We start from the raw sequence: 11241 nt of genomic DNA, 5'->3' as shown, positions 1-11241 counted from the left end.
GATTCAACAATGCCAAGAATACTTAGCAAGAAATGCTGTATTTTCCTTGTTTATTACCATTCAGACTTCAGTCTTGGTCCCCGAAAACAATGTCACTTAGAAAATGGTATAATCAATTATATAAACATAGAAATATAATTATATAAATTATATAATACATCATTTGCCCAGATATCCCTGGGTGTACACTTAAAATGCCCTCTTCTCTATCTTTTTTTTAAAATTTTTAACATTAATTATTCATGAGAGAGAGGCAGAGACACAGGCAGAGGGAGAAGCAGGCTCCTCCATGCAGGGAGCCCGATGTGGGACTCGATCCCGGGACCCCAGGATCACGCCCTGGGCTGAAGGTGGAGCTAAACCGCTGAGCCACCCAGGCTGCCCAAATGCCCTCTCCTCATCTTTCACTTAGCAGAGACCCTCTTAACTTAGAGCCCAGATAGCACCTCTCCTGTGGTACGTAGTCAGCTATGACCACATGTGAGGCACTATTTTAGGTGCCGGAGACAGAAAGGAAAATAAGAAAATTTCACCACATCTTCTTTTTATGAACTTATAGAATATACAGGTGACAAACAAAAAAATATAATACTTTAAGGTAAATGCTACAGAGAAAATAAAATGAGGTGAAAGTCACAGTGAGTACTTCTGTGTGTATGTGCATGTGTGTGCGTGCGTGCGTGTGTGTGGAATTGAAGGAAGGTCATTTAAAAAGTGTGGTTAGGGAATGATTCCTAGAAGAGCTGCCATTTGAACTGAAGCGTGCATGCCAAGAAAAAGCCACTCATCCAGAAAACCTTGCAGTGGACTCATTAAGGCAAAGGAACAGCAATTTGCAAGGCCACAAAGTAAGGATGAGATTGGCTAATTGGAGGAATAGAATGGAGACCAGTGCAGTTGGGGGTAGATGTGTGAGGCAAACAGTGGTAGGATATTTTATTTTATTCTTTTTTAAAGATTTTATTTATTTATTCATGAGAGACAGAGAGAGAAAGTCAGAGACACAGGTAGAAGGAGAAGCAGGCCCCCTGTGGGAAGCCTGATGCGGGACTCGATTCCAGGACCGCGAGATCACAACCTGAGCCAAAGGCAGGCACTCAACCACGGAGATTTTAATAAGAGATCTAGAAAGGAGATTTGGGCTTGTTGAGAGTTTGGATTTTAGTTTATGTGCAAATAAATACCTTTGGAGAATTTAGTGAGGAGAAAGATGTGACTGTATTTACATTGAGAAAATACTATTTGGGGTGCTATGTGGAGAATGGATTGTGGAAACACAAAATGGAAGCACAGGGACCAGTTTAGAGGTTACTTAACAATCAAGGCTTGGGTAGCAATGGAGAGAGTAGTCCACAGATTCGAGGTATTTTGGAGGTACAGAGGATTGGACCAAATGTGACGTTGAGGGAGAGAGAACTCAAGAGTGATTCCCCCTACTGTGATGTCTCCCCATTTATTCAGGTCATCTCTTCAGTCCTTTAGCAAAAAATTTACTTTTCTTCATCTACAATCCTTACACACTTCCTGTCGTATCATTATTTATAAATGTATTTATCTTAGAGCTAGAATTTGATTTTTAAATTTACACGTGTATTACTTTCTACCTCCTTCATTCTTCTTTATTTTGCTTCTGTTATTGTTAACTGGAAATTGTAGTGTGATGTGGAAAGAAGCAGCAAGGGTGAAAGCTCCCGTCTTGTTCTGAAATGAAAGCTAAAATCTGTCACTTTAAGTATGCTTGTTGGAGATTTTTGGTAGATATATTTTATCCATTTGAGGAATATCTAGATTGCTGAGCTTTTATTACAAACATCTGTTTGATTTACAGAATGCCCTTTTCTGCTTTCATTTATATGATCATGTAGTTTTTCTCCTTTAATCTCTTAAAGGTGAATTAGTCGATTTGTTTTATGTTACAGCATCTTTTCATTCCTGAGAAAAACTACTTAGTCATGGCATACATGTTATATACTACTGGATTCAATTTTTAATAAGTTATTTAAGATTTCGCATCTATGCTCATAAGTCTGTAACGTTTCCTTCTGCTACTAACCCTTAGTAGACTTCAAAGCCTTCTAGATTAATAAAATAAGATTTTCGTTCTTATATTTTAATGAAATAAGAATTTTCTTCTTTTAGGTTTAACAGAAACAATTTCAATAAAGATGGATTTTCTGTTCCCTAACTCATATTTTCTAGTTCCTCTTGAGTCATTTTTGATAGTGTATATGTGTTCCATTTCATATTTTCCCCAATTTATTAGTACAGAGCTGTTCATAATATTTTTATTACTTAAAAAACTGTATTATGTTTAATTATGTCTCTTCTCATTCTTAGGATTTTCTCCTGCATACTCTTCAAAAGCAGTTTGTCTGTTTTATTAATTTTCAAAGGACAATTATTTGTGTGTTTAGGCTCTCGCTTATTTGAGATTCATTAATTCCTGCTATTAACTCCCCTCCATTTTTGTGAGTTTCTTCTGTTACTCTTCTAATTTCTAGAATAAAACAACTAACCCATTAATTTTTTATCTTTTTCATTTTATAATGTATGCATTTTTACCTATACTTTTCTCCACTAAGTACTACTTTGGTTGCTTACCAGGAAATTTGATATATCATATTGTCCTTGCCTTTTATTTCTAAGTATTTTATAATTTCCATCATAGTTTCTTATTTGATCCATTTGTGTTTTATTGTTTCCAAAGTATATATTATTTATTATACATAGAAATATTCATTATTGATTTCTTACTTTATTATGCCGTACTCCAGGATTGTGGTCTATATATTTTGGATTCTTTAATATTCATTGAGAATTCCTTTGGGATTATAGACAATAAATTTGTGTTAATATTTCATGGTGCTTGAAAAGAATACATTCTATATAAGTTGTTTACAACAAACTGGATAATTTTTTGGTTTGTTCTCAATATTCCTAGTAATTTTGTATCTTCCTGATTTATCAGTTTCTGAGAGAAGTGAATCAAGACCATACAAGATAACTGTAAATTTTTTCATTTCCAGAGACCCATGGGCAGTCAATCTATGTCTTATTTCTTTGTGAAATAATTTACTTCATGGAAAGAAATTGTATGGGGCTTCATCATTGTGTAAGATATTTCATACGTTCTGTATTATGAGCTAAATTATGTCCCCCCAAAGTATATTTTGAACCTCCAAATCCTAGCATCTCAGAAGGTGAAATCAAACCTACCAACACCTTGATCATGGGCTTCTAGCCTCCAGAACTGTGAGAAAATAAGTTTCTGTAGTCACCCAGTCTGTGGTGTTTTGTTATGACAGTTCTAGCAAACTAATAATACATGCTGGAAGAATGGTCATGCATAGCAAATCCAATTAGAATCTATATTCTTGGCCAAGTCTTGTCCTCTCCACGATGGAAGGGGTACAGTATGATCCACCTAAGACCTATGAATAGGTAGTTCATTAATTCTGAATCACATAAACAAGATTGGTTGCCGTTGCTGGAATATTGGTTAATTAATGGTGGTACTTTGTGTATGCTTAGATGAGGGAAATTTCATGTTCAGGTTACACTTATCCTCTAATCTAACTGGTATTGTGAGATCACAGGAAATTGGATGGGGAAAACATAAATATTCACAAAAATTTTTTGTTATGTCCCAAAGGAGTTCTTCTTTATGTTCCTAGAAGGACAGATGGTCTATTATAAGATTCTACAGAAGTCACAAAGTAGCAGACATTATTCTTATTGGATGACAAGGGACTTGGAAAGAATAAATTTGTTGGATTAAAGACAAGAACGACTGAGATACAGGTATGTAGATGAACATCAGGTAATAGGTCCAGAGCCTCAGAAAATTCTTTTCTAACATGAATGTTCTGCTGGATAGATTGCTCGGATTTCCACCCACTGGGATTTCCATTTTCTATTCTTCAGGGTAATTTCAGAGTGGAACTATAACATCTTGAAGTTCAATTTTGAGTGATGCTGGAATATTGTACAGAAAAGTCTGTGCACCAGGCTCAAATATTTATTTTTAATTCTCAGTGAACTGATTATATAAAATTTCTCATGATACCCCAGGTTCCAGTGAGGGAGAAACATAATTGTACTATAAGTAAAATTAGGAGTGTAAAAAATATAATTATATGAGTTATTTGTGTCTTCAGGGTTTGCCATTTTCACTTGATGACAAAATACTCCTTGGCATGCCCCAGATTATGTTTAGTTAGGGACGCCTAGGTGGCTCAGTAGGCTAAGCATCTGACTTTGGCTCAGGTCATGATCTCAGGATCCTGGGATGGAGCCCTGTATTGGGGTGCCTGCTCAGCAGACAGTCTGCTTCTCCCTCTCCATCTGCCCATTGTGCCCTCCTCATGCTCTCTCAAATAAATAAATGAAACATTAAAAACAAAGATTATGTTTAGTTGTCTCAGCTAATATCTAATTCATGATGAGTACTTGGATGCATGATCACTGCTTCATGATCTTGTTTTCAATATTTACTAGCATCTAATAGCAACTCATCAGTTGTTTTTCCAAAGTTCGTTTTAAAAGATAGTGTGGCTTTGCTCCAAAATTTTAATGGTTTCCAATATAAGTTGTCCTTTTTGAGTTTACCATAGGCTACACAGAGCATGCAAATATACTAGTGACATTTTAAGCATATTTGGATGTGTCATGTTATAATTGCAACTGGAACTAGCTGGAGAGCTTTCTTTTCTCTGGCCCCCATAAAAATCTGGCAGCATAAATATGCACTGTTATCCCCAAAGCATAACGAATCTCATACACTGTTACAGTTTTTTCTTAGGGTCAGAAGATACTTCTCCTTCACCACAAAGGAGATATTCTAACATGCCTTCAGATTAGTGGTTTCCTGGGAATTCTGCTTTATTTTCTTGAGATTTATTTTCTGCAATGTTTGAACATTCTCCTAAGACATCCAAGGAAGCTGCTAGTATCTATTTCCCAGGTTCTCTTAGCAAGATGTTATCAATGTAAGAGACCAAAATGGGTGTCCTGTAAAATTGTGGGGCGGTTAAGTTTCCTTTAAACTAAGCATAACGAGAGAAAATACCATTTGCAGTTCTGATTTGCTCTAGTAGGGAGACCACACCTTGAGCTGTAGCTACAAAACCTCTATTTGATTAACTTTACTGATATCTAATACTATTCTCCAAGACCTTTTGGATTGTTTATTGGCCAAATGAGAGAATTAAATAGTGCTATTATTTGAATCAATAGGCTTAGATCTTTCAAGTCATTCCATGGTGGCAATTTAATCGACAGTTCCCCTAGAGGAATACACTGTTTGATAGGTAGCCCTTATTTGATTCAATAGTCAGGAAGTGAAAATGGAATTATCTCATTTGTTGAAGGTATGTATCTTCAAAAAAAAAAAAAAAAATCAGAAACAAGGAAAAAAAACCAGTATGAGTTTGTTGTTATATGGTCAAGTATGAGCATTTCAGTTGAGAATTCCACTTATCATCTTGACTCCATATGGCCTTGTTTGACTAATAAATTAAAACTGTGTGTAGGTCCTCAGGAGATAGTGTTAGCTTATTGCCCATATATAATCCCCCCAAAGATTTATTCATTATATCTATGATGTAGGACTAATCATATTGTATGAACAAAAAGTAGCTAGCATACTAGAAATCTTGACTTTTATCACTCTGTAAAGAGTGGGAGATATATGCATGAATTTTAAGGACCTAGACATATTAGTAAAAATTTAGATGTTTGCTGGTCAGGGGCATTCAAGTATGTCCTATCTGCTTTGGGCTGAACTGTGTCCCCTACTCTGAATTCATATGTGGAAGCCCTAAACCCTAGGAACTCAGAATATTACTGTGTTTGGAGTTAGGGTCTTAAAAGAAGAGATTAAATTAAAACGAGGCCATTAGGGTAGACAGATGTCCTTATAAGAAGAGAAAGTTTGGATACAGAGTATGTCCACACATAGGAAAGAGTGTCTAAAAACACAACAAAAGGTGACTGTCTATAGGCCAAGGAGAGAGGCCTCAGAAGAAACAGATAAATGAAAACCTCCTGACACTGCTATCTTGTATTTTTAACCTCTAGAACTGCGAGAAAATCAATTTCTATTGTTTATACCATCCACTCTGGTATTTTGTTATGGCATCCCTGGGAAACTAATACACCATCCAAAGTAAGGGACAAATTATTGCACCTTGCACCTTCTACTGACAAAGAAGTATGATGCCTGACAGCTTCTTCGTATTTTCTTAGCAGCATATTTTATACCTAAGAAAACTGCTCCAACCCATATGCCAGGTAACCCTAGAGACAGCTAGCTTTGAGTTGGGCCCAGAGCAGGAAAAGGATGTATATCAGGTCAGGATGTGATACAAATGCAACACCCGTATTGGCATTGTTATTTTGAAGTGTATATATATGTGTGTGTGTGTATTAACTACTCTGTATTTTAACTGTATAATAAAATTATAATACAGACACACACACACAAAAAAAAAAAAACAAATGCAACACCCGCTTGGGATGTATGACCTGGCAGACATATGGCATTGGAGATATTAAAGGTGGCAAAAAGATGCTTTGTGGAGTTTGTTGAAAGAACCAGAGGGAGAATCAGGAAACAGGCCACCAGAGATTCTGACATAAGATCAGAATTTAGTAGCAGGAGTTTCCGTATAACATTGCATACAATCAGAAGACTTACTTTACAGCAAATAAGCAGGAGAGATACTCTCTAAAAGCTGCTGGCCTCTATCAAACATTTATTTATTTTTAAAAATTTTTTTTTCTATCAAACATTTAAAGAAAAGTTAATATCTGTTCTTCTCAAACTATTAAAAAAAAAAACAAAAAGAAAAAAAACCTTCCAATTTCATTCTTTTTTTTTTCCCAATATCATTCTATGAGGCCAACATTACCCTGATACCAAAACCAGATAAAGATACCACAAAAAGAACAATAGGCCAATATCCCTGATGAACATGGATGCAAAAAATCTCAATAATATACTAAACTGAATCCAACAATACATTAAACAAATCATTCACCATGATCAAGTAGGATTTATTCCTGGGTTGCAAGTGTGGTTCAATATTTACAAATCAGTCAATATGATAAACCATATTAATAAAAGAAAAGATAAGAACCATATGAATATTTCAATAGATGCAGAAATTTGACAAAGTATAACATCTATTCATGATAAAAACCTTCACCAAAGTAGGTTTAGAAGAAACACACATCAACATAGTAAAGGCCATAGATGAAGAACCCCCAGCTAATATCCTCAATGGGGAAAAACAGAGCTTTTCCTCTACAGTCAGAAACAAGACAAGGATGTCTATTCTCACCACTTCTATTTAATATAGTACTGGAAGTCCTAGTCAACAGCAATCAGACAACAAAAAGCAATAGAAGGAATTCAAATGGTAAGGAAGAAGTAAAACTTTCACTAGTTGCAAGTGACATGATACTATATATAGAAAACTAGAAAGAGTCCACCAAAAAACTGCTAGAACCAATAAGTAAATTCAGTATAGTCACAGGATACAATATCAATGTACAGAAATCTGTTGCATTTCTATACACCAATAATGAAGTAGTGGAAAGAGAAATCAAGGAATCCATCCCATTTACAATTGCACCAAAACCATAAGATACCTAGGAATAAACCTGACCAATGAGGTGAAAGACCCATACTCTGAAAACTATAAAACACTGATGAAAGAAATGAAGATGACATAAAGAAATGGAAAGATGTTCCATGATTGTGGATCAGAAGAACAAATCTTTTTAAAATGTCTGTACTACCTAAAGGAATCTACACATTTAATGCAAACCTATCAAAATACCAACAGCATTTTTCAAAGAGCTAGAACAAACAATCCTAAAATCTGTATGGAACCACAAAAGACCCTGAATAGCCAAAGCAGTCTTGAAAAAGAAAAGCAAAGCTAGAGGCATCACAATTCCAGACTTCAAGTTACATTACAAAGCTATAGTAATCAAAACAGTATGGTACTCGCACAAAAATAGATGCATAGATCAATGGAACAGAATAGAAAACCAAGAAATAAACTCACAACTATATGGCCAATTAATCTTTGACAAAGGAGGTAAGAAAATAGGGGAAAGACAGTTTCTTCAACAAATGGTGTTGGGAAAACTGGACAGCAACATGCAAAAGAATGAGTGGAACAGGACCACTTTCTTACACCAAACACAAAAATAAACTCAAAATGGACGAAAAACCAAAATGTGACACAGGAAACTGTAAAAATCTTATCTCTAGGATAGGAAGGATCTCTCACAGGAAGTAATCTCTTTGACATTGGCCGTAGCAACTTCCTCCTAGATATATCTCCCAAGGCGAAGGAAACAAAAGCAAAAATAAACTATTCAGACTACATCAAAATAAAAAGCTTTTGTACAGGGAAGGAAACAATCAGAAAAACTAAAAGGCAACCTATAGAAAGGGAGAAGATATTTACAAATGACAAATCTGTTAAAAGGTTAGTATCCAAAATCTATACAGCTTATACAGCTGAACACTCAAAAAGCAAACAATCCAATTAAAAATTGGGCAGAAGATATAGACACTTTTCCAAAGAAGACAGTCAGATGTCCAATAGAAAGATGAAAAGATGCTCAACATCACTCATCATCAGGGAATTGCAAATCAAATCAACAGTGATATATCATCTCACACCTGTCAGAATGGCTAAAATCAACAACAGAAGACACAGCAGGTGTTGACAAGGTTGTGGAGAAAGGGGAATGCTTTTGCACTGTTGGCAGGAAAGCAAACTGGTGCAGACACTGTGGTAAACAGTTTGGAGTTTCCTCAAAAAGTTAAAAATAGAACTAACCAAGATCCAGCACTACTAGGTATTTATCCAAAGAATACAAAAATACTAATTCAAAGGGATACATGCATCCCAATGTGTATAGCAGCATTATCAACAATAGCCAAATTACGGACGTAGCCCAAGTGTCCATCAGTTGATGAATGGATAAAGATGAGATGATGATGATGATGATGTGTGTGTGATGGAATATTACTTAGCCATGAAAAAGAATGAGATCTTGCCATTTGCAATGACATGGACAGAGTTACCGAGTATTATGCTAAGTGAAATATGTCAGTCAGAGAAAGACAGATGCCATATGATTTCACTCATATGTGGAATTTAAGAAATAAAACAAATGAACAATGGGAAAAGAGAGAAAAACAAACCAAGAAACAGACTCTTAACTATAGACTACAAACTGATAGTTACCAGAGGGGAGGTGGGGGTGATGGGTGAAAAAGGTGATGGGGATTAAGGAGTTCACTTGTGAGGAGCACTGGGTTTTGGAAGTTTTGAATCACTATATGGTACACTTGGTACTTATATAACACTGTATGTTAACTAACTGGAATTTAAATAAAATCTTAAAAAATGAATAAAAATAAAACATTGGAAACCTTCTTTATTTTTTATTGTTTTTGTTTTGTTTTGTTTTGTTTTTTACCTCTGAACCTTTTATTGGCCTCCTGCTCCTCAAAGGGTACCCTGTTTTGCTGCCTCAACGCCTCAGAATTTTGGTGTCGTTGGTCTCAGACACCACCTTGCTGTCTACGATCTTGCGGGTGGTGGTCTTCTGGATGGTCTGCAAGGAGTTGCTGCTGTCCAGGGCGTCAGTAAGACTGAAGTCCTCCCCGTCTTCCAACAGGCCATGGTAGGTGGCAATCTCAGCCTCCAGCTTGACCTTGACGTTCAGCAGGACCTCGTACTCCTGGGCCTGGTGCTGCCCCTCTGCCCGGGTCTGGGACAGCTCTGACTCCAGGTGCAGCAGGACCCCGTTGAGCTGCTCCATCTGCATCACGTAGCAGGTCTCGACCTCCCTCAGGCTGTTCTCCAAGCTGGCCTTCAGGTTTCTCATGGAGTCCAGGTTGATCTCCAAGGACTGGGCTGGTCTCAGCTCCGTGAGGGTCATCTCAGCTTCTCCGATCTCAGTGGTCTGTGTGGTGACCATTGTGGTGCTCTCCTCGATCTGCTGAGACCAGTACTTGTCCAGCTCCTCCCGGTTCTTCTGAGCCAGCTCATCATACTGGGCCCGGATATCTGCCATGATCTTGCTGAGGTCCTGAGATTTGGGGGCATCCAACTCCACCGTCAACCCAGAGTTGGCGATTTGGTTTTGTAGACCCTTTACTTCCTCCTCGTGGTTCTTCTTCATGAAGAGCAGCTCCTCCTTGAGAGCCTTGATCTCTGTCTCTAGCTGCAGCCCAGTGACATTGGTGTCGTCAATGACCTTGCAGAGCCCATGGATGTCGCTCTCCACGGACTGGCGCGTGGCCAGCTCCGTCTCATACTTGACTCAGAAATCGTCAGCAGCGAGCCGGGCCTTGTCAATCTGCAGAACGATGCGGGCATTGTCCACAGCACTTGCAAAGATCTGAGCCCTCAGGTCCTTGATGGTCTTGAAGTAATGCCCCCAGTCTCTGACCTGGGGGCCCTTCTTCAGGAGTTCCCGAATTTTCACCTCCAGTCTCTGATTATCAGCCTCCAGGCTCCTCACCCTCTCCAGGTAGGAGGCCAGGTGGTCATTCAGGTCTTACATGGTCTCCTTCTCACCCTGGTGCCCCCTATGCCCGCCAGACCCCCGGCCATCCCCGCTGCCGGGCCCCCTGCGCCTGCATAGACGCTGGCCGCGCTGCTGCTGATGGGCCGGACCCGGTGGCTGGACACCTGCACGGAGCCCAGGGACCGGTAGTTGGAGGAGAAGGTGGAGCGGGCGGTGAAGCTCATGCTGCTCGGAGAGCCAGAGGGCGACTCGGGAGGCCAGAGCTCAGGCTCGGGCCAGGGACCTGGAAACCTTCTTTAAAATACATCTTAAATGCCAATTAGGGATGATACTATTTAAGAATGCGGTGGTATCTTCAGGACACCTTTTATACCTTGAATCAAGGACATTTATATAGTTGTCTGTAGGAAAAATACGTAGGACTGGATACTGTGAAGTTCTTATTATTAATCCAAGTGACTCCACTTGTAAAATACACACATCTGATCCCTACAAATCTGGACTTTGCTGGTTTAAAGGTCTTCGGTTCTAAAGGAGGAATACAAAAAAAAAAAAAATTAAAAAAAAATTAAAAAAAAATAAAGGAGGAATACTTCTGCCAGAGGACACATGAAGAGTAACATTGAGTCATAAGCTGTGACTGCTACCTTGGCACTCCTGTCTCCTTGTGCAAAAGAA

General features: G+C 38.1%; 1 pseudogene; it reads right to left on the bottom strand.

Annotated features, from left to right (window-relative positions):
• Nucleotides 1-9517: 9517 nt before the first annotated feature.
• LOC112668579 (keratin, type I cytoskeletal 18-like) lies at nt 9518-10818 on the bottom strand (annotated as a pseudogene).
• Between the last annotated feature and the right edge of the window lie 423 nt (nt 10819-11241).

The sequence above is a fragment of the Canis lupus genome, chromosome X (assembly GCF_003254725.2).
Source record: "Canis lupus dingo isolate Sandy chromosome X, ASM325472v2, whole genome shotgun sequence".
Classification (NCBI taxonomy): Eukaryota; Metazoa; Chordata; class Mammalia; order Carnivora; family Canidae; genus Canis; species Canis lupus.
This window is presented reverse-complemented; position numbering and strand designations above follow the sequence as displayed.